At 47.3% G+C, this 21,978-nt stretch overlaps 1 pseudogene; it reads left to right on the top strand.

Moving 5' to 3' along the window:
* Positions 1-19,848: 19,848 nt before the first annotated feature.
* LOC146857644 (18S ribosomal RNA) lies at positions 19,849-21,495 on the top strand (annotated as a pseudogene).
* Positions 21,496-21,978: the final 483 nt, after the last annotated feature.

Genomic DNA, 21,978 nt, shown 5'->3' with positions numbered 1-21,978 from the left:
GGATGCTTGATTACGGTCCAGGGAAGACATGGCTTGGCAGTTCGGGCTGGACTGTTCCCATGAGGCACAGGGTCAAAACTGATTTGCATATGGCCATGTCTGAACTGGGGTGGCGTGGTGAGCAAAATAACGATGGATTAAACCCAGATATGTGACTGGGGGTGAATGTTTTGCCAATGTGCAACATTCCATCCATCATCTTGTGTGTTTTGCAATGAACAATATATGCATTGTATTTTGCCATCTTGATTAGGTGGGTAAACAGTTTTTTGTACCAGGTGCGAGTTTTATGAATCGCATTGTATGGCTGAAGAACCTGGTAGTTCTTATCCATTCAGCCCATGTACTTGTTGTAATCAAGTATACAGGTGGGCTTGTGGACTTCGGCCATCTGTCCCCAAACTGTTATAGGGAAGTGCTCTTATCATAAATTGTAGTGAGCACGTACATATCACATCTATCTAAGAACTTGACTGCATGCAGTTTGTTGGAACGCAATGCAGTGCTCTGGGATTTCTGGAGCTTCTTACAAACAAGCTCCTGCTGGAATCCTTTGTGGCTACAATAAACTGTACCGTAGGCCACAGCACCAGCTTTGTACAACTCACTAAAGAGCTCTACTCCCACATAGAAATTGCCCACATAAAGGTTATAACCTTTGTGAAGGAGTGGCTGGATAAGCTCCCATGCAAACTTTCCTGTGACTCCTAGCGTTGGAGGGCAGCCTACAGGGTTGAGAGTGGTGTCCTCTCCTGTGTTCACTCTCAAGCTGTACACATAGCCAGTGGAGCGCCCACACAGCATGTACAGCTTGATGCCATAGCAAGCTCTTTAGCTCGCAATATACTGCCTAAACAGCAGCCGCCCTTTGTACAGGATCAAAGACTCATCGATGACAATATTCCTTCCAGGAGTATAAACCTCTGGAAACCTGGCAGACAAATGTTCCAAAATTGCCAGAATATACAAAAGTTCGAATTTTTAACAACCTGTCATAGCCTGAATGATCTCAGAGCAATGCAACAGAATTGCGTCATTAGCAAAAATGATCTCTGCTCATGCACTGTGTGAAGATGGAAATTAAACAATCCATACGAGTAGAACAGCGGGACAGCAAGGTTGGTTTATGCTCTACCCCCATTTTGAGCATATGGCCCAAAAATAAATTCAACTTTCCTAATGAAGTGGGTGTCCACTTGTGTGCCATTGAATGAGGCCCGAGGGTGCCTCCATGCTCCCTCAGAAATTGTTCGGCACGCAAATATGTTTGCTGCACAATTTGCTCAAGGAAGTCAACATCCAAAAAGAGATGGACCTGGTCAATTGGCAAAAAACTTGGTAGCACCGACTTTACATCCAGCGTTGCCAGTGAAAGGCAGAATTTGGGGCTGAGCTAAATTGGGGCGCTGCCAAAAGGGCATTCCCTCAGTTCTTGCCGTCATACATGCCTGCCCTCTGGGTTGCCATAATCTGCTACTGTTGTCCGGCTGCACAGATTGTGCTTGCAAAGGGACAGCACAACTGTCATCATCGTGTCCCTTAGAATCGCTGGAACATTATTCATCGGACTGGAACTGCGCCGACTGAAAAATCACTTCCAGATTCTGCTCCATTGTCCTCTTCTCACTCAGATGCTGTCTCAGTATATGCAGTCCAAGTTTCTGATCCTGCCTCGGTTCTGGACTTCAGATCCAGAGTTAGGGCCTGGGAAGCAGTCATCCACCAAGATGCCATGTCTGCTACTGGCTAAAACCGTCTTTCTAAAACACTGTCCTACGTAGAAGGGAGATAGGTTGTTCTAAAACTGTTGGTGGCTTTATGCGTAAGTGATGTGTGCAATGTTAATTTCCATAGGAAGCTTTAGACACAGCTACAGCCTGAACTGCTAAACGGAATTACACCAGATTTGGCAGAGAGGTAGTTCTTGGTCCAGAAAGCACACTACTCTAAATGAAAATCCGTTCAGTAGTTTTTGAGATATTTAAAGATTTACAGATATCAATATTTGAGAATTGTGAGATCTGATTGGCTGAGCCCTCATGAGCACGAGCTTGCCTCTGATTGACTGGCAACACTTCAAACCAGGAAGTGTTGGCAGCCATCTTGTGACTCGGTACCGAGGGAGAAGGAAAAAGGTGAGAGAAACATTAAAAAAGAAGCAAAGGGGGCAGGGTAAAAACACCCTTACCCCCTATGTCTGGTCAGGGATGCTCACAGAGGTCCCCGGGCCAAAAAAAGCATATTTATTTTCATTCGGATTCGCGCACCCGGTGAGATTCCGGACAATTTGTTTTTAAAAAACAAAGTGTGGGCTCCCGCGCTTCATTATTTAAAGCCCCTGGGTGGGCCAGGTCCAGGGGGCAATCCTGATTTATGTAGCAGTGGCCTGCGGGGGGCCCTACAGACCCGGGGACTGCCACCTCCTTGGGGCTTTAATTATTTATGTGCGGGGGCAGCGCCCACCGCAGCCCGGGGACTTCCACCTCTCCAGGGCTTTCATACAAAAATGCCTGGGGGGCTGCTGTCCCCCCATGCTGCCCCGGGGACCAACACCCCCGGGGCATCCATAATTATGTGCATGGGGGCCTCGTGGGCCCCTCAATTCCCAGGGACCGCCACCTCCCCAGGGCTTAAATACAAAGGAAGTGTGGGGGGTTCCTGCCCCTCCCCACACTGCGGTGGGGACCACCACCTCCCCGGGGCAAACTTTACTTAAATACGGGGCCCGTTGCAGACCCCCGGCTTCGGGCACCACCACCTCTTTTAGGCTATGTAGAAGTTGAGAGGGGGTGCACGTGACCCTCCTAGAGCCCTTCGTGGCCCTGGGGACCACCACCCTCCAGGGCCGGCTCCAGCAATGTCCTGGGGGGCCCACCCCGGGACATTGCAGTTTGCAATGACAGGGCGGAAGCATGGCTCCCACCCTGTCATTTCAAACTCTGCTCTCGCTTCCATAAAGTGAAGAAGAATTGCTTTTGGACAAGGGGAGCTTCATGCTAGCAGCTCCCTTTGTCCAAAAGCAATGCCAGCTCCCGAGGAGGCTGGGAGCCGGCTCGGACCGTGGGGGCATTGAGGCTCCTCCACGGTCCCCAACAAAGAGGCCAGGCCCTGGGGGATGGGATCCCTGGGGCCAATAGTGGTCCATAGGAGGGGGGCCATGTGGCCCCCCATAATTAATAAAACAATTATTAATTAAAAAACGAGGCCAGGCCCGGGGGATGGAGTACCGGGGCCAAAAGTGGCCCAGGGAAGGGGGGCCACACGGCTCCCCTCCCACATAAATAAAAAAAAATATTTTAAAGATGAGGCCATGTCCCGGGGATGGGGTCCCCGGGGCCAAAATCGGTCTTGTGTGAGGGGGGGGGGGGGGCAGCACAGCATTCTTCTTATTTTTTTTTGTAAACAATGGGTCAGGCCCTGTGTTATGGGGTCCCCAGGGCACACAAAATATTAAGGGAAGGGGTGGCCACACAGCCCCCATTATAACAAAAAAAAAGAAAAGCCGGCATCTCGCTGGAGGCCACGCACCCTCCCTGCACCATTCTGCAAACGCGCCTCCCGGCACATTATAAGTTAGGGGATTAAGTCCCCTTGAATCCTGAGGGCCAACTAGCCCACCAGGTACCTCCAGTAGGCCCTACACAGTGGGATTGCTGAGAGGTCGTCCGAGGCCACGACCCTTTTTATACCACTCAGCAAACACACCTCTTGGTGCACTGCTGGTGGAGCGAAGAGGTCCTCTTGTGTCCTGAGGACATTAGGACTAAAGTGGACTTGATCCCCCGAGCAGCAGTGCACCAGGAGGCGCGTTTGCACAGTGGTGTAAAAAGGGGGCATGGCCTTGGACCACTCTCAGCAATCCAGCTTTGTGGGGCTTACTGGAGGTACCTGATGGGCTAGTTGGCCCCCAGGGACCCTCAGAATTCAAGGGGACTTAATCCCCCAACTAAGAACGCGCCAGAAGGTGCGTTTGCAGAGTGGTAGAGAAAGGGGGCGTGGTCTGTGTCCACCTGTCAGCAATCCCACTATCTGGGACATACTGGCGGTATCAGGTAGGCTAGTTGGCCCCTAAGGACATCCAGCAGTGAAGGGGACTTTCATCCTCATCCAAGACTGCGCCTGGGGGTGCGTTTGCAGAGTGGTGGGGAAAGGGGGCATGGCCTGCTAAGAGACCTTAGAAATCCTGCTCTGTGGGACTGGAGGTAATAGGAGGGGTAGTTGGCCCCCAAGGTTGAGCCTGGGGGCCAACTACCCTCCTGTTACCTCCAGTAAGTCCCACACAGTGGAATTGCTAAGAGGTCTTCGGAGGCCATGCTCACCTTTCTCCACCACTCTGCAAATGTGCCTCCTGGCAGAGTAGTGGTTGGGGAACGCGACTACTACGTTACAGTTAGAAAATTTGCATTTAAAAATCGTAGAAATTCACTGAAAAAACTATAGGTTTAAGGGACGGTATAGTTAGAAATTAGCATTTAAAAAACCTTTAAAATTCACTGAAAAAACCATAGGTTTCAGGGACATTATAGTTAGAAATTAGCATTTAAAAAACCTTAGAAATTCACTGAAAAAAACACAGGTTTCAGGGACATTATAGTTAGTTGCACATTTCACTCATACAAAACCAGAGAAATTCGGCCATTATAGTTAGTTGAACTAACTATAACTCACACCCCCACAATGCGCTGCTGATGACATCACATTTTACATCATTCATGACATGGCCAATGGCATCACTGATGACATCACCGGTGACATCTCAAATGACATCACTGATGACATCATCCACGTGAAAATCTGATGCACCTCCTCACGCTCTAATATAACCTTTGATACACCCACTCTAAAATACACACTACCATTTTCGAAACCATAGACACACCAATACCAGTTACTATCTACCCACTCACAGATTCATAGAGCTACACACACATCCACTCATTCACCCATACAGTCACTCATAAATGCAGTCACTCATCAATACAACACTATCATATGCACTCATACACCTATACAGACATTCACACACCACCACTCATCCAGAGTTACTAACACACCTAGTCAGTCATGCAAAGAATCAATCACACTCCCATTTACTCACCTATACAGTAAAAATATTAGCCCTCCAATGGGCGACTCGAATGAGTCCGTGTTGATTTGTGGGTCTTGTAGTGTGTGCCTCAGTTGTGTGCCGCTACACATTGACAAGCCGGATGTGCGAGTGCAGGCCCATTGGTGGGCTTGAAACGTCTCAGACAGTGGCACACAACTAAGGCGCAACAAGGGCAGGAAGGTCGTTTCTTGGAAGGAATATAATGCATTAGAGACTCTTTTCAGACCCACTGTGGTTTTCATTTTTTGACACTTTCACTTCGTTGCAAGCCACTCACTTGAGTTATATTTTGGCACTACCTTGACCAGCAGGCTCAGCGGGAGCCGACGCCCACATGGGCAGGTGATTGCATACTTAAAGACTGCCTGAGGCTGCACGCAGTGATTCAATTAGGTGCCTCTGAGGAAATGCGAGAGCGCATGAAACGCATCAGGCACCTGAACTTTTGAAAGGAATCCCTTTTCATCGTGATGCAGCTTCCAAGAATAAAACAAAATTTATACCTACCTGTTTGCGGCTCTTCTAAAAAGGTAACCTTTTTATGTTGGATATATATATATATATATATATATATATATATATATAGAGAGAGAGAGAGAGAGAGAGAGAGAGAGAGAGAGAGAGACAGAGAGAGAGATAAATATAGATAGTTGGATAGATAGATTGACAGATAGATAGATCATTTTTTTAACATGTGTGGTTTCCATGAGGGGCTGATCTTGGCCCCCAGCGAAACATCACATGTGCAAAATTACCCCCCACAAGAGGTTGACCTGTGTGTACGAGAGCCGACCCCCTGACAATTTAAATGTATCTGAAGACTTTTTTTACATAATTTTTTTGTCCCCTGGGGGACGTGAGCGCACACCCAGGGGAAAACCACATATGTATATGTAAAACTATTAAACCCCCGCTAGTGGTCTCCCTGGTGGCCTAGTGGGCCAAGTAGGATTCCTGCTGGTGGATCGCGGCGTTCTGGGAGGAAAAGCTATGACTTGGCCCTGGGTCAGAGCTCCAGGAGGCCCTCAAGTGAAAGTCCCAAGTCGCCTGACGGAAAGCAGGGGCTTCCTACAGCAGGCTCCTGAGGGATGTAAAGCCTGACTTAGAACAGGCACAAGGCTCCTCCTCTCGTTCAGCAGGTGCAGCTACCTGGTTGATCTTACCAGTAGCATATATTTTTCTCAAAGAGTAAGCCGTGCACATGTATACACATGGCTGGAACAGTAAAACTGTGAATTGCTCATTAACTCAGTTATTGCTTCCTATGATCACTTCATCTTACTTGGATAACTGTTGTATTTCTAGAGATAAATACATGCTGACAAGTGCTGATCTTCCAGGATGCATGCATTAATTAAATCAAGACCAATACCTGCTCTCCCAGTAGCTTTGCTCAAACCTTTGGTATGTCCCAGTGACAGCGAGGATACATTCGGATGTATGCCCTATTAACTTTCAATGAGACTTTCTGTACATACCATGGCGACCATATGTAATGAGGAATCAGGGTTAGATTCCCAAGAGATAGCCTGAGAAGGAGCTTCCAAATTCAAGGAATGCAGCAAGCAAGCAAATTACCTACTCTCGACTCGTGGTACTGATTAAAAATGAGAATACAGGACTCTTTTTGAGGCCCTGTAATTGGAATGAGTGCACTTTATATCCCTTAAGGAGGATCCATTGGAGGGAAGTCTAGCATCCACTGAAATTCCAGCTCTAATAGTGTATATAAAAGTTTCTTTAGTTAAAAAGCCTGAGGTTGGATCTTGGACTTGTGCTGGTGGTCTGCCAAGAGGTGAGCTACAGCCTGTCTCAGCCTCAGCCTCTCGGCATCCCTTTGATGTTCTTGGCTGAGTGTTCTGGGCGGCCCGAAGCCTTGATTGCAAATAAATTAGAGTGTTCAAAGTAGGCTGGTCATCAGAATACTTTAGCTAGGAATAATGGAATATGTATAGTACTCCAGGTCTATTTTCATGGTTTTCGGAACTGAGGCCATGATTAAGATTGACGGCTAGAGGCAATTGTATTGTACCGCAAAAGGTGAAATTCTTAGACTGGTGCAAAACTAACCAAAGCTAAAGCATTTGCCAAGAACGTTTATGTTATTCAAGCATGAAAGTCATAGCTTGGAAGACAATCAGATACAGTCATAGTTCAGAACATAAATGATGCTGACTAGTGATCTGGTGACCTTATTCCTATGACCCACCAACCAGTTTGCAGGAAACCAAAGTCTTTGGGTCCCGGAGGAGTATGGTTGCAAAGGTGCAACTTAAAGGAATTGACGGAAGGGCAGCACCAGAAGTGGAAACAATGGCTTAATTGCTCACTGGTCCAGTCATGCAAAGGATTAACAGAATGATAGCTCTTTCTCCATTCTGTGGCTGATAGTGTATTATTATTATTATTATTATTGACTTTTGTACCGCGCACGGTTACCGTGAGGCATCCCAGCGCTTATAGAAACCCAGAGCAGGCTACTAATAGAAAACAGAGAAGCTACAATTATTCTGGGAACAGATACGTTTTCAGATGTTTCCGGAATCTAAGAAGGTTAGGTTCGGACCGCAGAGAGAATGGGAGGGAGTTCCAGGCGAGCGCTGTATGGATAGAAAAACTCCTGCCCCCTGAACGGGCTCTCCTGATTCTCTTAGTCTGAAGGAGATGTTGATTGTCAGAGCGTAAAGCTCTGGTGGACTTATAAGGGCGGATCATATCCTTCAGAATAGCTGGTCCTTTCCCCTGTATGCTTTTATGAGCAGTACACAGGGCCTTGAAGGTAACTCTCTCTTTAACAGGGAGCCAATGGAGCGCTTTTAAAGCAGGTCTGGCTGACTGCCTGGCCGGAACATTCCACAGCAGTCTTGCTGCTGCGTTCTGCACTTGTTGCAGGATCTTAAACGTTGACTCTGGTGCTCCAAGAAAGAGCGCGTTACTGTAGTCCAGGCGTGAGATGATTAATCCTTGGACTAACAGTTTCCGGGAGAGTTCTGGTAACAGGGGGAGAACCTTCCGGGCCGACCGGAGCATTCCATAACAAACGCCCGCGATCTTCTTGGCGTGTGTCCTAAAGGACAAGTCAGGCTCCAGCCAGACCCCCAGGCTCTTGATCTCTTTTTTTGGGTCAGGCGGGGTGCCCATGCAGTTGGGCCAGCTGCTAGGTGAGAGGGCAAAGCTTGAGTGACCCAAGATCATCAGCTCAGTTTTTGAGCCATTCAGTTTGAGCGATGACCTGGACATCCAATCAAACACATCTCTTAAGCAGGCATGGAGTGTCTCAGGCTGTTTCTCCAGTTGTGTAAGACTCACCACTAGCTGGGTGTCATCCGCATAGCTAATGGTCTTAAAGCCAAACGGAGACACCACACCCTCCAAGGGTGCCATATACACGTTAAATAACGTGGGGCTAAGGGATGAGCCCTGTGGCACCCCGCAGTGGAGTGGGAGGGGAGGGGATTTTGCATTTCCTTCCCAGACCTCGAAGGTACGCCCTTTCAGAAAGGAGGCCAACCATTCCAGGGCCACTCCTGTGACACCCGACTCAGCTAGACGTTGTATCAATACCCCATGGTTAACGGTATCGAAGGCCGCACTGAGGTCCAGGAGGATCACTGTCACTGATCCCCCTGCATCCAAAGTGTTTCTGGCCTCCTCTACCACTGCTAGCAGCGCCGTGTCCGTACCATGGCCTGGTCGAAATCCCGTTTGGGAGTCCCTCAACCGGCCATTCTCCTCAAGAAAGTTTGATAACCGAAGGTTAGCCAGCCTCTCGGCAATCTTACTCACTCCCGGAAGTAGGGAGATGGGCCTAAAATTGGCCAAGTTCAGCGGGTCCAAGCCTGGCTTCTTCAGAAGCGCTTTGACAACCGCACTTTTCCAGTCAGGTGGCACTGTCCCCTGAATGAACGAGAGATTGATCAGATTAGTCAGGGGCTCTCCTATCGTCAGGGCGGCCTGCTTAAGGTACCGCATCGGGACAGGGTCCCGAGGTGAGCCACTTTTCATGCTCCCGAGGACCTTCAGTACTTCATCTGTAGATACAGGGCCGAATGACGTCAGTCGATTTTCCGGCATGCTGAAGTCCTCAGAGGGGGGCGATGTTCCCAGGACCGAGGGGAGAGAACTAATAATAATGTCAATTTTATTTTTGAAGTAGGTGGCTAATTCCAGACATTTTTCCTGTGGTCTAACATAGACAGGAGTAGGCTCAGGTGGTTTAAGAAGCTCCTTCATCACTAAGAAAGCTTCCCTGGATGAGGACGCAGCATGGTTTACTCTCTCCCCATAGAAGGAGGCCTTAGCAGTACGTATTGCACGTTTGTATATTCTAAGTTCGATACGATATTTTTCCCTGCTATCTATCTCCGGGCACCTTCTCCATAATCTCTCCGCACGTTTGCAGTTCTGTCTCAGGGTTCTGAGCTCTGGGGTATACCAAGGGGCAGACCTCATTCTCTTATCCCTAATGAGCATCTTCTTGAGGGGAAGGACGTGGTCCAGTGCGTTGGTCAACCAGTTCCTCACTATAACATCTGCAGTCACCGGGTCGCAGCCCTTCTCAGGCTGAGTGTCCTCCAGACGGGCATTCCAAGTGTCTACCGGGAGCCTTGACCATGCCCTATCTATTCTAAATTCCCTGAGTGGGAGCGTATCCTCACGCTTAATCTCCCAATTAGCCATGATCAGTAAGTGGTCAGACCAAGGAAGAGCGAGGGGAGGCATGACGGATATACCCGCCATGTTCGAAAAGATGGGGTCAAGAAGATGGCCTTTGACATGAGTGGCCCCAGTATTTATTAGTTTCATCTGCAGAGCGCTCAGCTCGCTCGACAGATTGGTAGCCCTAGGGTCAATATCTTCATCGAAATGGCAATTGAGATCTCCTAACAGGATGAAGTTGGATGCGGCCGCAGCCAGCAGGGTAGTAGTTTCCATTAATGACGATGTGAAATCACCCATGTTTCCAGGGGGCCGGTAGACTAGGAGTCCCGTCAACGTGTGGGTAGGGGAAAATTGAAGCGAGAATTGGCAGCTCTCACAATCCTTGACCCCTGCCTGACGTGCCTTGCAACTCAGTGACTCCCTGTATAAAATAGCCAGACCACCCCCTCTCCCTGTGCCTCTGTCAAGATGGTAGATCAGGTAACCCGGCGCCAACGCTATCACCGCATCCGGACCCGAGGTGTCAGATAGCCAAGTCTCAGTCAGAAACAAGGCATCAACCTTGTGGTCCAGTAGTAGGGAGTTAATCTCTGTAGCGTGGCAGGGGAGTGATCTGCAATTAAGCAGAGCAAACCGACACAAGGTGGTGGGGATGGCATCTTCTACATCCAGATGGCAAACTCTACACCCCCTAAAGCGCTTACCGTCTTTGGCAACATAGCAGCATTTATCATATTTCGGTGTTCGGTAGGATAGAAGCTCGTCCTTCGTATACCTGATCGTGATGGAGTGCTGGGGACTCACGTCAGACATGGCTACTGGCCCTGGACCCGGTTGGGCCCGGACGGGCACAGACGGGCTTAACTCTGGCGAAACTCCGGCGCGTCCGCTGCTTGCGTCCGCTGCGCGGAGCTATAAGGGACTGTTAATATAGGGCGACTAGACCGCTCGGCGAATGTGCCCCCACCTAAGATGGCGGCCAAAACTAGATCGAGCCCGGGGCCGGTCTAAACCCAGCACCCAGCGATCAGGGACAGATGGAAATAATTTCACTGCCTAACGAGGGTAGGAGCGAATCACAAAAACAATTTTAAAAGCGATTTAAAAGTCCGATTTTTTTCCTCCTAAAAAGTAATTCTAAATGCAGGGGGGAGCGGGGAGCGGACACAAGGGATAAATCACGCACAATTCTTTAAAAATAAAGCAGCAACTGAGCGCACGACTAGCAGCCTCTCTGGCTGTTCTTAGTTGGTGATGCGATTTGTGTTTATTTTTGATACCGGATGAGACTTCTCAATAGTAACTAGTTAAATGTGTCAGCTCTTTTCCAACTGGTGCAGGTAACCTGTTGATCCCCGCTTGTGATAGTTATTGGGGATTGCAACTATTTCCCATGAGCAAACATTGCCTCAGTAAGTGTGGGTCATAAGCGGGCAATGATTAGGTCCCTGCCCTTTGTACATGCTGCTCGTCGCTACTAAAGATTGAATGGTTTAGTGAGGTCCTCAGATCTGCTCTGACGGGGTCAGCATCACCCCTAGTAGAGCGCCCAGAAGACAATAAAACTTGACAATCTAGAGGAAGTAAAAGGCATAACAAAGTTTCACTAATTGAACCTGCAGAAGGAACATTAACATAGGAGTGGCCTGTGCGCCTGTTTACTTGGCTGTCCCCCAGACGGAACTCGGGTACGGGGCCCAGCCCTCCCCTTACATGCCCTGCCTGGGAGAGAGGTCTGTGGCCACTGGAGGCTTGGGCGAGGACCAGGCAAGGATGAGCTTCACTGCCCAGGAGGACTAGGCTGACACACAGAGATCGGGGTGGGCAACCTCGTGCCCCTCTGGGACAGTGCGACACAAAGCCTGCCAAAGACAGAACCCACACTCCCCCAGCACGACCCTGGAGAACACTGAAATGCAGTGCTTCCTTTCCAAATGCCATGCCACCTGGACCCTCCTGCGCTAGATCCCTGTCCACCTGGGTTTCGAGCCACTAAGTAGCTGCCCACCTGGGCAGCAGGGCAGCCTGGATAAGAAAGAGCAGGACAGATGATCTAACCTTAACTCCTCTTAGCAGAGATTCCATGCCGCTCGAAGCCATTGAAAACTTCTTCGAGGGGAAGCCACTCTCTGCTCGCTCGGGATTCCACACGTGCACCACCTGTGGGTGTTGCATGAGTCACTTTGATGGCACAGGGGGCCAATCTGGCTCTTCTCCTCTGGTGCCTCCCACCAGGGCAAGGGGGGTCCAGCCCACTGGCTCAGGGACCATCTAAGCTCTGGGCGCTCCAAATTAATTATATCACTGTAATTGGGGCTTGTGTTTAAAGTAGCTTGTGGAAGAGCTTGCTAGTGTGACAGATGATGTAAGGTAATGCCGTCAGTACACTTTAAGGCACCTGAGTTGTTGTTGGAAAGGGAGTTTGCAGGCTGGCAAGTTCTGGTTGGGCATATGAGGGCCTTACTTGCACGGCTGACATCAGAAATATGGCTGCTCTCTTCCAGGAGACAATCATCATGAGTGTTTTGAATATTAGACATGGTTTTCCGCAGTCCAGTGCTACTATTTTATTGTTGCAGCTACAGATTCTTCTGCAAGTTGTTGACAGCATCAGGCTGCAATTACAGGGAATGTCTCAGGCTTGTGATATTATTTTTGTGTCAGCATCCCAGAGAGAGACTTTGACATTAATAACCCAGGCTTGGGTTCATCATCCATCAGTTTTTACCTAGTGGGTGCTCCTGCAATACACCATCCCATTATGTGTTAAATACTTGCCTATAAAGATGCTATTTTGTTCATTTGCCGGCACGGTTCAATGGACCTACGCCATCCTATAGATGATGTTTCTATCTCTAAACACCCTGCTTTGTCTTCCCAGATGCTACACTTAGTTATGGGAACAACAGTGGACTCAAGTTTTCTCCATAACACCTAGGTGAAGGTGTATTCTTCAGTACTGTTCTAGTTTGGATGTTAATCTAATAGGCCAGCTACCTGAGTTCAATATTAAAAGTACATGACTAGATATTTGTATTATTGTATTATATACATTGATTGGGTTATCAAGAATGCTTCAAGCGATCAACCTGAACAGCTACATTGAACTTAATGCAAGCTACTACTTGGAGTCAGTGCAAAGATTGTGGGGCAGATTTATCAAGATTATGGGCCACCACAAAGTCATGCAGAGTGAAGTAAAATAGTGTAAAGTCTTGACAAAATGTTTACATTCCAAAACAAAACTTTGCTCTGGAAATTAACCCTTAAAACAGCGAAAATATCGCTTTGTGATACTTTGCATTAAGGTGGCATTCCATGTGTGGTACTTGAGCATTCCAACACTAAAAGACATAGATTTTCACGCAAAACCAAATCTGCAAAGATTGTGAGACTTACCTTTGTGGCAAAAATAACTCCTTTTTGAGGTGTGCGTTAAGTAGGGGAAATGTATTTATTTCTCCAAAAATTTCCCTCATTGCATGTGTGCTGCACTGACAGTACACATCCAAAGGTGCAAGGGGGTTTGTGTGTGGTGGTAAGAAGGGGCATATTATCAAGGGCAACATCGCCGCTTTAGTGGCACTTTTTGCCGCTAAAGCGGCAATATTTTTATCGCACTATTAGCAAGCTGTCGCTAACAGCTGTTAGCGACAGTTTACTGGCAATAGCGCCCGTGATTTTGCCTCTTTGCATGTCAGTGATATTTATCGCTAATGACATGCAAAGTAGGCGTTCTTCACTAAAAGTAAATGGAAACAGCGGCCAAGACAAGTTCTCCCTACTATCAAAGCCCGCGGTGCGCTAAAAAAAGTTGCGCTAATCGCGATTATCGCCGTAAGCTAACGTCTGCATAAATCCAGACTTAGCTATACATATAATGGGAGGTGGATTCTATGGCTGAATCCACATCTCCCTATCATCAAGTTATTCCCTATCGCTGCAGGAATATCGCTGGATTTTCAGCGATATTCCTGCATTTCGCCGCTATCGCTGGATTTTTTATCGCCTTGGAGATAAACATTGATAATAACATGCTATCTCGGTGATGTAATCCATCGATCGCCGGCGATAAATAAACTCACGCTAAGCGCTCTTAGCGATAATTATCGCTGGCCGTTGATAATATGCCCCAAAGTTTTTTTGTGAACCAGTGCAAGGGAAGAGAGCAGCAGCAGGCCATATTTAGTAAATATGGCTCTGCGCTGCTTTCTTCCTCAGTGCAATGGAGTGCAGCCATTTTAGATTCATTACACTATAATTTATTAAATTATTTCTTGTTTGAATGTAGAAAGCAATGTATGGAGCAGTGTTTTGATTTTTTGAAGTCTTTGAAGTGATTTGGAGGGCCGTCATTATCTGGGACTTGCATTGCCAGCCGATGAATAGGTCACGTTTCATACAATTATAGGTTTCGTAATGCGGTAATCAGGGAGAAGAAAGATTTCTTTTAATGGTTGTGTTAAATTGTGTGGTGAAGAAGCGAGCTCTGAAAACGAAGACAGCGAGATGCCAAACTGTTTCTAGGGCAGTGGAGTCATTTTAAACCATTCGGTGTAGCAAGTAGGAATATGCTACTGGGTCCTATAAAAAGAACCGTGGTGTCATTTTGTTTAATGGAAGTTCACAAGCTGCCATTAATTACTGAATAGAGTTTATTTACACACGCATGCTGAATATTTATATGCTTGGCTGGAAAACTGAAAACAGAGCGAAACTTGATACACAAGCAGTGGCAAAGCCAACAGGTCTGTGCTTGTCAAGCTGGTGCAATGGCTACGTTTTTACTTTGTATTTTAAGTATATGCGACCAAAATAAAAAGAAAGGAAGATAGAAAGCATGCCACAGCCTAAACATGTAAGCCATAAGCTTCCAATAAAACTTTAAATATAAATACATCATTGCATTTTCTAGAACTGAACTAGTATTTCCTAGAAGGCAGGTGGGCTTAAAACAGATACTGGAAAGGTTTTTAATTTGTAGTGCGCATCACCAGAAAATGCGATTCTTATGGGGTAAAGAAAACATTTATCGGCTTTGAATTACTGTAACTTAAAGATAGCTTCAATATACAAGGATGAGTAATAAAATAAAAAACATAATGAAGAATGGATGGAAATATTAATTGGCAAAGTAAAGTATTAGCCAACATGACTAGTGCTCTCCTGCTATGTTATTGTTTTTGATCTATCGGTCGTGATATTGTGTCGTACCCTCCCGTATCTGGGTGCTGCATTATCCTGTATTTTTCTCAACTATAAAATTATTGATTAAATGTGTCTCTGCCCTCTGATTAATTGTAAAGAGCTTTGACACCCGCAAGGGTCATGTTTTGTTATATAAATAATCCAGCCCTGGCAGAGGATTTGCAATTCTTTTTGGGCAAATGTGTACATATGATCTGGGAAAATACTATTACAATGTGAAAGAGCTAGTGCCTGAAGTGGGCAGGCTCATTGTCCCATGTTGTATGCTGTGGAAGACAGAAGCAATTGTGAATGAAAGGTGAATAGATCATTGAGTAAAAAGTGATGACCTAAATCCCTTTTATATAAGCTGAGGTATCTATGTTTTTTATTTATGATTTTTTTTTGATTGCACAAGCCTCCTGATTCTGCTGAAGCTCTTTTTATGCGAGACATACAAAGATTAGCTAGTATTCCAAAAAAGGTTAAATAAAAAGAGTCCATCTGTGCTGTTAAGACTACCATTCTACTCTTCTAAATTCTTAGAAAACAGAATCGTTTTCCAAAAATAACCCTCCCTCACCAAGATTTTCCCTGTTGGCATGCTTCATCATAGGGTTCTTCCCATCTCGCTGCAGAACGGGGTGTGCTGCGACCAACAGAGACGTGGAAGCACTTTTTGTCATATACTATGAAGAGTTGGGTTGTAAAGGAGTGGGAGGGTCTTATCTAGAGTTAAAAATATCTGGCTAAGTAGGAACAAATATTTTATTCAGACCTCTTGCTGTTATGTTTAAAAAGAAGAAAATTGAAAGGCATACCTTTATGTAAGTGCATCTCAAGGTCTACATGTTTCAAACCATTACCCCAAGGCTTTTCGTCAGGATCACGTCAATGATCCCTGGTGCCACACGTAATTGTGAGCGACTCAAACTGTATCTCCTTAATAAATATCAAGGTAAGATATGTGCGCAATACAATGCGCAATCAGTAGTGTTTTCTTTTTAGATATGTGTTATGCCATAGTACGGCCCCATGAGCTCACACGGGGGAAGGGACGCTTATAATAAGACTTTGCTCAGAGCTACTCCCTTGCCAGTTCCGAATAGCCTGCACCTGGCTCCGACTATGTGTGACAGTAGTCAAACCATGGGCTTTATAACTGCTTGCAATACAACTTTATGCAGAATGGAGGATCATAGCAAGTATTCAAGTAACATACCACCTTTTCAACCAATTTGAACATAAAAAGTACAACTGAAACTGAAGAAGCGATCACATTTTGAAGCATGTGTTGGCTGACTAAGTTAATTATACAACAAAAGGAGGGTTAAATGTGAACTGCAACCTCCTTGTGATCAATAAGATGGACTAAACATTTGGTGCCCCCTTCAAGTTAATCGCCTGTAGTGTATGTTTGGCTACCAATGTGCCTCTTAGTATAAAACAGAGAAAAAATCTGGCATTCGAATATTAGGCCTGGTCAAAGAGAGTCCAGCTGAAGAAAACATTAGAAGGAGTGTGGGACAGTTGTTTTTCTGGAGCAATAGCAAGCGCTGGGGACAAATATATGGAAATGGCCCTAACTGAGAGTGTATTGGAGCAACCCAAAGTCAGGCATCCTCAGGATCAAGGGAGCAAGCTGGAGCTGGGCTTGCCTCCCTTTGGAGCGCTTGATTAAGCCTCATAAGGGTGAGTGTGGACCTGCAGGCATTACTTTAGAATCACCAGTGTAATCAAAGTCTGAAGGTATGCTGTCTCAGAGATGCTGTTGAATACATTGGAAAAAGGGGTTCAGTCATTGAAAAGTGTTTGTGGCTTATGCTATAACTACGGAAGTGTGATGTCGGTAATAAACGTATACACATTTGCTTTCTATTCGGACTGGGCAAACTATATCGAGACTGGAGACATATGTATGTTCCAGGAAACCTGGGCCAGAGAGGACTATGGTCACCAAGGCTACATGTCATTCTTCACCCCAGCGAGATGGGAAGGCAAAGGCCGTCCGTCAGGAGGGCTTACGACTTGGGTCGCATCCCATCTGGGCTGTGTGGCAATGCGGTTGCCGACCAACTCTGAAGACATTCTTGCGATTTCACTATCGTGGCCCAACCAAGTTAAATTGGTGTTTATTAATATTTATTCTAGGCCAATGGGAATTGCAAAGGAATCACCAACCATAGATGAACTCTCTAACTTTATATCTGACCTACCGAGTGATTCATACTATGTAGTGGGAGGGGATTTTAATTCTCATTTTGAGCCACTCCCTGGTCTTCTGGATGGGCTATCATCTGAAGAGGAGGTCAGATGGGCAGTGCCTATGGTGGAAGCTCCACCTCCAAAGGCTTGGACCCCATTAGCAGTACAAATCACAGCCCTCACCCTGAAGTTCGGAATCAGAGCGTGCAATGGGCGAATGAAATCCGACATACCCAGTAAAACCACCTACAACAGACTGGGAAGAGAGTCTCGTCTGGATTATGTCTTGGCTCAAATAGTGAAGTGGCCGACAATCCAGGACTTCAGGGTGACGGAAAGGACCGACAGTGACCATAACGCGCTTGAGCTCGACCTTGTCCATCCTGGCCCCCAAGCTCTCGCGAATAAAGCGGAAGGGAATATCCCTGCGCTTCTCCTTGATAACAGCAGGAGAAGGATCAGGTGGGAGCACCTGGCCACAAGCAAGAATAAACTCCCCATGCTCTATGATGAGTTAACCCCCATTTTGGAAACTGTGGGTTGCTTGGACGCCGAGGTAAACAATAAAGACTCCCAGGGCAAATTGCTCAAAGCCCATGAGGACCTCATAAAAACTGCGGCACCTCATTTCACCTGCAGTTCACGTAAAACAAAAGGGGGGCGACGAGGCAAAACATTATGGTACAACCTTGCTTGCAGAAGGGCAAAAACAGAGCTCCTTAGACTAATCAAGGAGGGTGTAGGGGGGGATAGCCTCAAACAAAGTAGGCGAGCTTACAAGAAACTCACTGCCCACGCTAAGGTAGAATGGGAGGAAAAACAGTGGGAAGAACTCACTAAGGCACTAGCGACCCAAAACCAACGTCTGTTCTGGAGGATTGTGAACGGGGGGTCGGGGAATTTACAATCGGCAATAGAGCCCAATATTGCCCCAGGGGTGTGGCAGGCTCATTTCCAGACCCTATACAGTTCTGAGCCGGGAGAATCTCCTGCTGCTGATGAGGTGGGCTGGCCGGACTGTGAAGGGGAGCCGATAACGCTGGGTGAGGTGACCGCTGCCATCTCAGGACTTGCTTCTGGAAAGGCGCCGGGACTGGATGGATTGCCTGGGGATATGTTTAAACAGGAGCCCATTGTTTGGGCCCCTTACCTTACCACCCTTTTCAATGGAGTTCTTGGTGGCATGGAAATCCCTAGTACTTGGCTGGGGGCAGAGGTGGTCCCCATCTTCAAAAAGGGCTCGCCTCTCCTCCCAGCCAACTACCGACCAATCAGCCTAATAGACGTGGCACAGAAACTGTTTGGTAGGGTGTTGCTGAATAGGCTCCAGGACTGGATGGAGGAGGTGGGAGCCCTTAGTCCCTACCAGGCGGGTTTCAGGAAGGGGGTAGCCACAGTGGACCAGGTTTTTAGATTGAATCTGATCTACTGGAGGGTAGCAAAATTCGAGGGCGGTAGTTTGTACACAATCTTTGTGGACTTAAGGGCCGCATTCGATCTGGTGCCCAGGGGGAAACTTTGGAGCATCCTGGCAGAGATGGGTGTTCCCCCGGACATCCTACTGATCTTACAGAGGCTGCATCACAACAACTATGCCCGGGTGAGGTGCGGGAGGTCGGGGGAACTGACCGATAGATTCCCCGTTGGCAGGGGGGTAAGACAGGGTTGTGTGTTGGCACCGACCCTGTTTTGCCTCTTCGTCAACGGGGTAATCGCCCATCTGAATGCCACTGAATATACTGACGCCCCGAAATTGAATGGCAGCAGGGTGCCCGCAATTATGTTTGCGGACGACACCCTGCTGCTATCCAAAACCCCCATGGGCATACAGAGGATTCTTGACTCCTTCGTGGCCTTTTGTACTGATAGGGGGCTGGAAATTAATGCGGCAAAAACCAAATTCATGGTTTTGAATCCGAGGCAAAAACTACGGCCAAATCCGCAATTGGGAGCTGCACGGCTCGAGAGAGTGGCCACCTTTGAATACCTTGGTGTGACTCTCAACGAAACTATGACTTGGGGACCTCATCAGAGCAGGGCTAACCTCAAACTTATGCAAACCACTGGGGGTATCGCCCGGATGATGACTGGTTCATCATACCGTCCACTGGGGGCACTGATCCAGATATATAAGGCCCAGGCTAGGGGAGCGATAATGTACGGGGCGGAACTATGGGGCCATACGCCTTGCCAGAGTCTGTCACTAACGGAAAACAAGTTTATAAGACAGATAGCCGCACTTCCGCCCAGCACTCCGCTCCTCCCCCTGAGGCTTGATTTGGGCCTACGACCGTTAGCTGACGAAATAAGTCTGAGACCCTTAACATTCTGGCGTTAAGGGTCTCAATTTATCTGAAGACTTTTTTTACATAATTTTTTTGTCCCCTGGGGGACGTGAGCGCACACCCAGGAGAAAACCACATATGTATATGTAAAACTATTAAACCCCCGCTAGTGGTCTCCCTGGTGGCCTAGTGGGCCAAGTAGGATTCCTGCTGGTGGATCGCGGCGTTCTGGGAGGAAAAGCTATGACTTGGCCCTGGGTCAGAGCTCCAGGAGGCCCTCAAGTGAAAGTCCCAAGTCGCCTGACGGAAAGCAGGGGCTTCCTACAGCAGGCTCCTGAGGGATGTAAAGCCTGACTTAGAACAGGCACAAGGCTCCTCCTCTCGTTCAGCAGGTGCAGCTACCTGGTTGATCTTACCAGTAGCATATATTTTTCTCAAAGAGTAAGCCGTGCACATGTATACACATGGCTGGAACAGTAAAACTGTGAATTGCTCATTAACTCAGTTATTGCTTCCTATGATCACTTCATCTTACTTGGATAACTGTTGTATTTCTAGAGATAAATACATGCTGACAAGTGCTGATCTTCCAGGATGCATGCATTAATTAAATCAAGACCAATACCTGCTCTCCCAGTAGCTTTGCTCAAACCTTTGGTATGTCCCAGTGACAGCGAGGATACACTCGGATGTATGCCCTATTAACTTTCAATGAGACTTTCTGTACATACCATGGCGACCATATGTAATGAGGAATCAGGGTTAGATTCCCAAGAGATAGCCTGAGAAGGAGCTTCCAAATTCAAGGAATGCAGCAAGCAAGCAAATTACCTACTCTCGACTCGTGGTACTGATTAAAAATGAGAATACAGGACTCTTTTTGAGGCCCTGTAATTGGAATGAGTGCACTTTATATCCCTTAAGGAGGATCCATTGGAGGGAAGTCTAGCATCCACTGAAATTCCAGCTCTAATAGTGTATATAAAAGTTTCTTTAGTTAAAAAGCCTGAGGTTGGATCTTGGACTTGTGCTGGTGGTCTGCCAAGAGGTGAGCTACAGCCTGTCTCAGCCTCAGCCTCTCGGCATCCCTTTGATGTTCTTGGCTGAGTGTTCTGGGCGGCCCGAAGCCTTGATTGCAAATAAATTAGAGTGTTCAAAGTAGGCTGGTCATCAGAATACTTTAGCTAGGAATAATGGAATATGTATAGTACTCCAGGTCTATTTTCATGGTTTTCGGAACTGAGGCCATGATTAAGATTGACGGCTAGAGGCAATTGTATTGTACCGCAAAAGGTGAAATTCTTAGACTGGTGCAAAACTAACCAAAGCTAAAGCATTTGCCAAGAACGTTTATGTTATTCAAGCATGAAAGTCATAGCTTGGAAGACAATCAGATACAGTCATAGTTCAGAACATAAATGATGCTGACTAGTGATCTGGTGACCTTATTCCTATGACCCACCAACCAGTTTGCAGGAAACCAAAGTCTTTGGGTCCCGGAGGAGTATGGTTGCAAAGCTGCAACTTAAAGGAATTGACGGAAGGGCAGCACCAGAAGTGGAAACAATGGCTTAATTGCTCACTGGTCCAGTCATGCAAAGGATTAACAGAATGATAGCTCTTTCTCCATTCTGTGGCTGATAGTGTATGGCTGTTCTTAGTTGGTGATGCGATTTGTGTTTATTTTTGATACCGGATGAGACTTCTCAATAGTAACTAGTTAAATGTGTCAGCTCTTTTCCAACTGGTGCAGGTAACCTGTTGATCCCCGCTTGTGATAGTTATTGGGGATTGCAACTATTTCCCATGAGCAAACATTTCCTCAGTAAGTGTGGGTCATAAGCGGGCAATGATTAGGTCCCTGCCCTTTGTACATGCTGCTCGTCGCTACTAAAGATTGAATGGTTTAGTGAGGTCCTCAGATCTGCTCTGACGGGGTTAGCATCACCCCTAGTAGAGCGCCCAGAAGACAATAAAACTTGACAATCTAGAGGAAGTAAAAGGCATAACAAAGTTTCACTAATTGAACCTGCAGAAGGAACATTAACATAGGAGTGGCCTGTGCGCCTGTTTACTTGGCTGTCCCCCAGACGGAACTCGGGTACGGGGCCCAGCCCTCCCCTTACATGCCCTGCCTGGGAGAGAGGTCTGTGGCCACTGGAGGCTTGGGCGAGGACCAGGCAAGGATGAGCTTCACTGCCCAGGAGGACTAGGCTGACACACAGAGATCGGGGTGGGCAACCTCGTGCCCCTCTGGGACAGTGCGACACAAAGCCTGCCAAAGACAGAACCCACACTCCCCCAGCACGACCCTGGAGAACACTGAAATGCAGTGCTTCCTTTCCAAATGCCATGCCACCTGGACCCTCCTGCGCTAGATCCCTGTCCACCTGGGTTTCGAGCCACTAAGTAGCTGCCCACCTGGGCAGCAGGGCAGCCTGGATAAGAAAGAGCAGGACAGATGATCTAACCTTAACTCCTCTTAGCAGAGATTCCATGCCGCTCGAAGCCATTGAAAACTTCTTCGAG

This window comes from Triturus cristatus, chromosome 3_2 (assembly GCF_964204655.1).
Source record: "Triturus cristatus chromosome 3_2, aTriCri1.1, whole genome shotgun sequence".
NCBI classification, from domain to species: Eukaryota; Metazoa; Chordata; class Amphibia; order Caudata; family Salamandridae; genus Triturus; species Triturus cristatus.
This window is presented reverse-complemented; position numbering and strand designations above follow the sequence as displayed.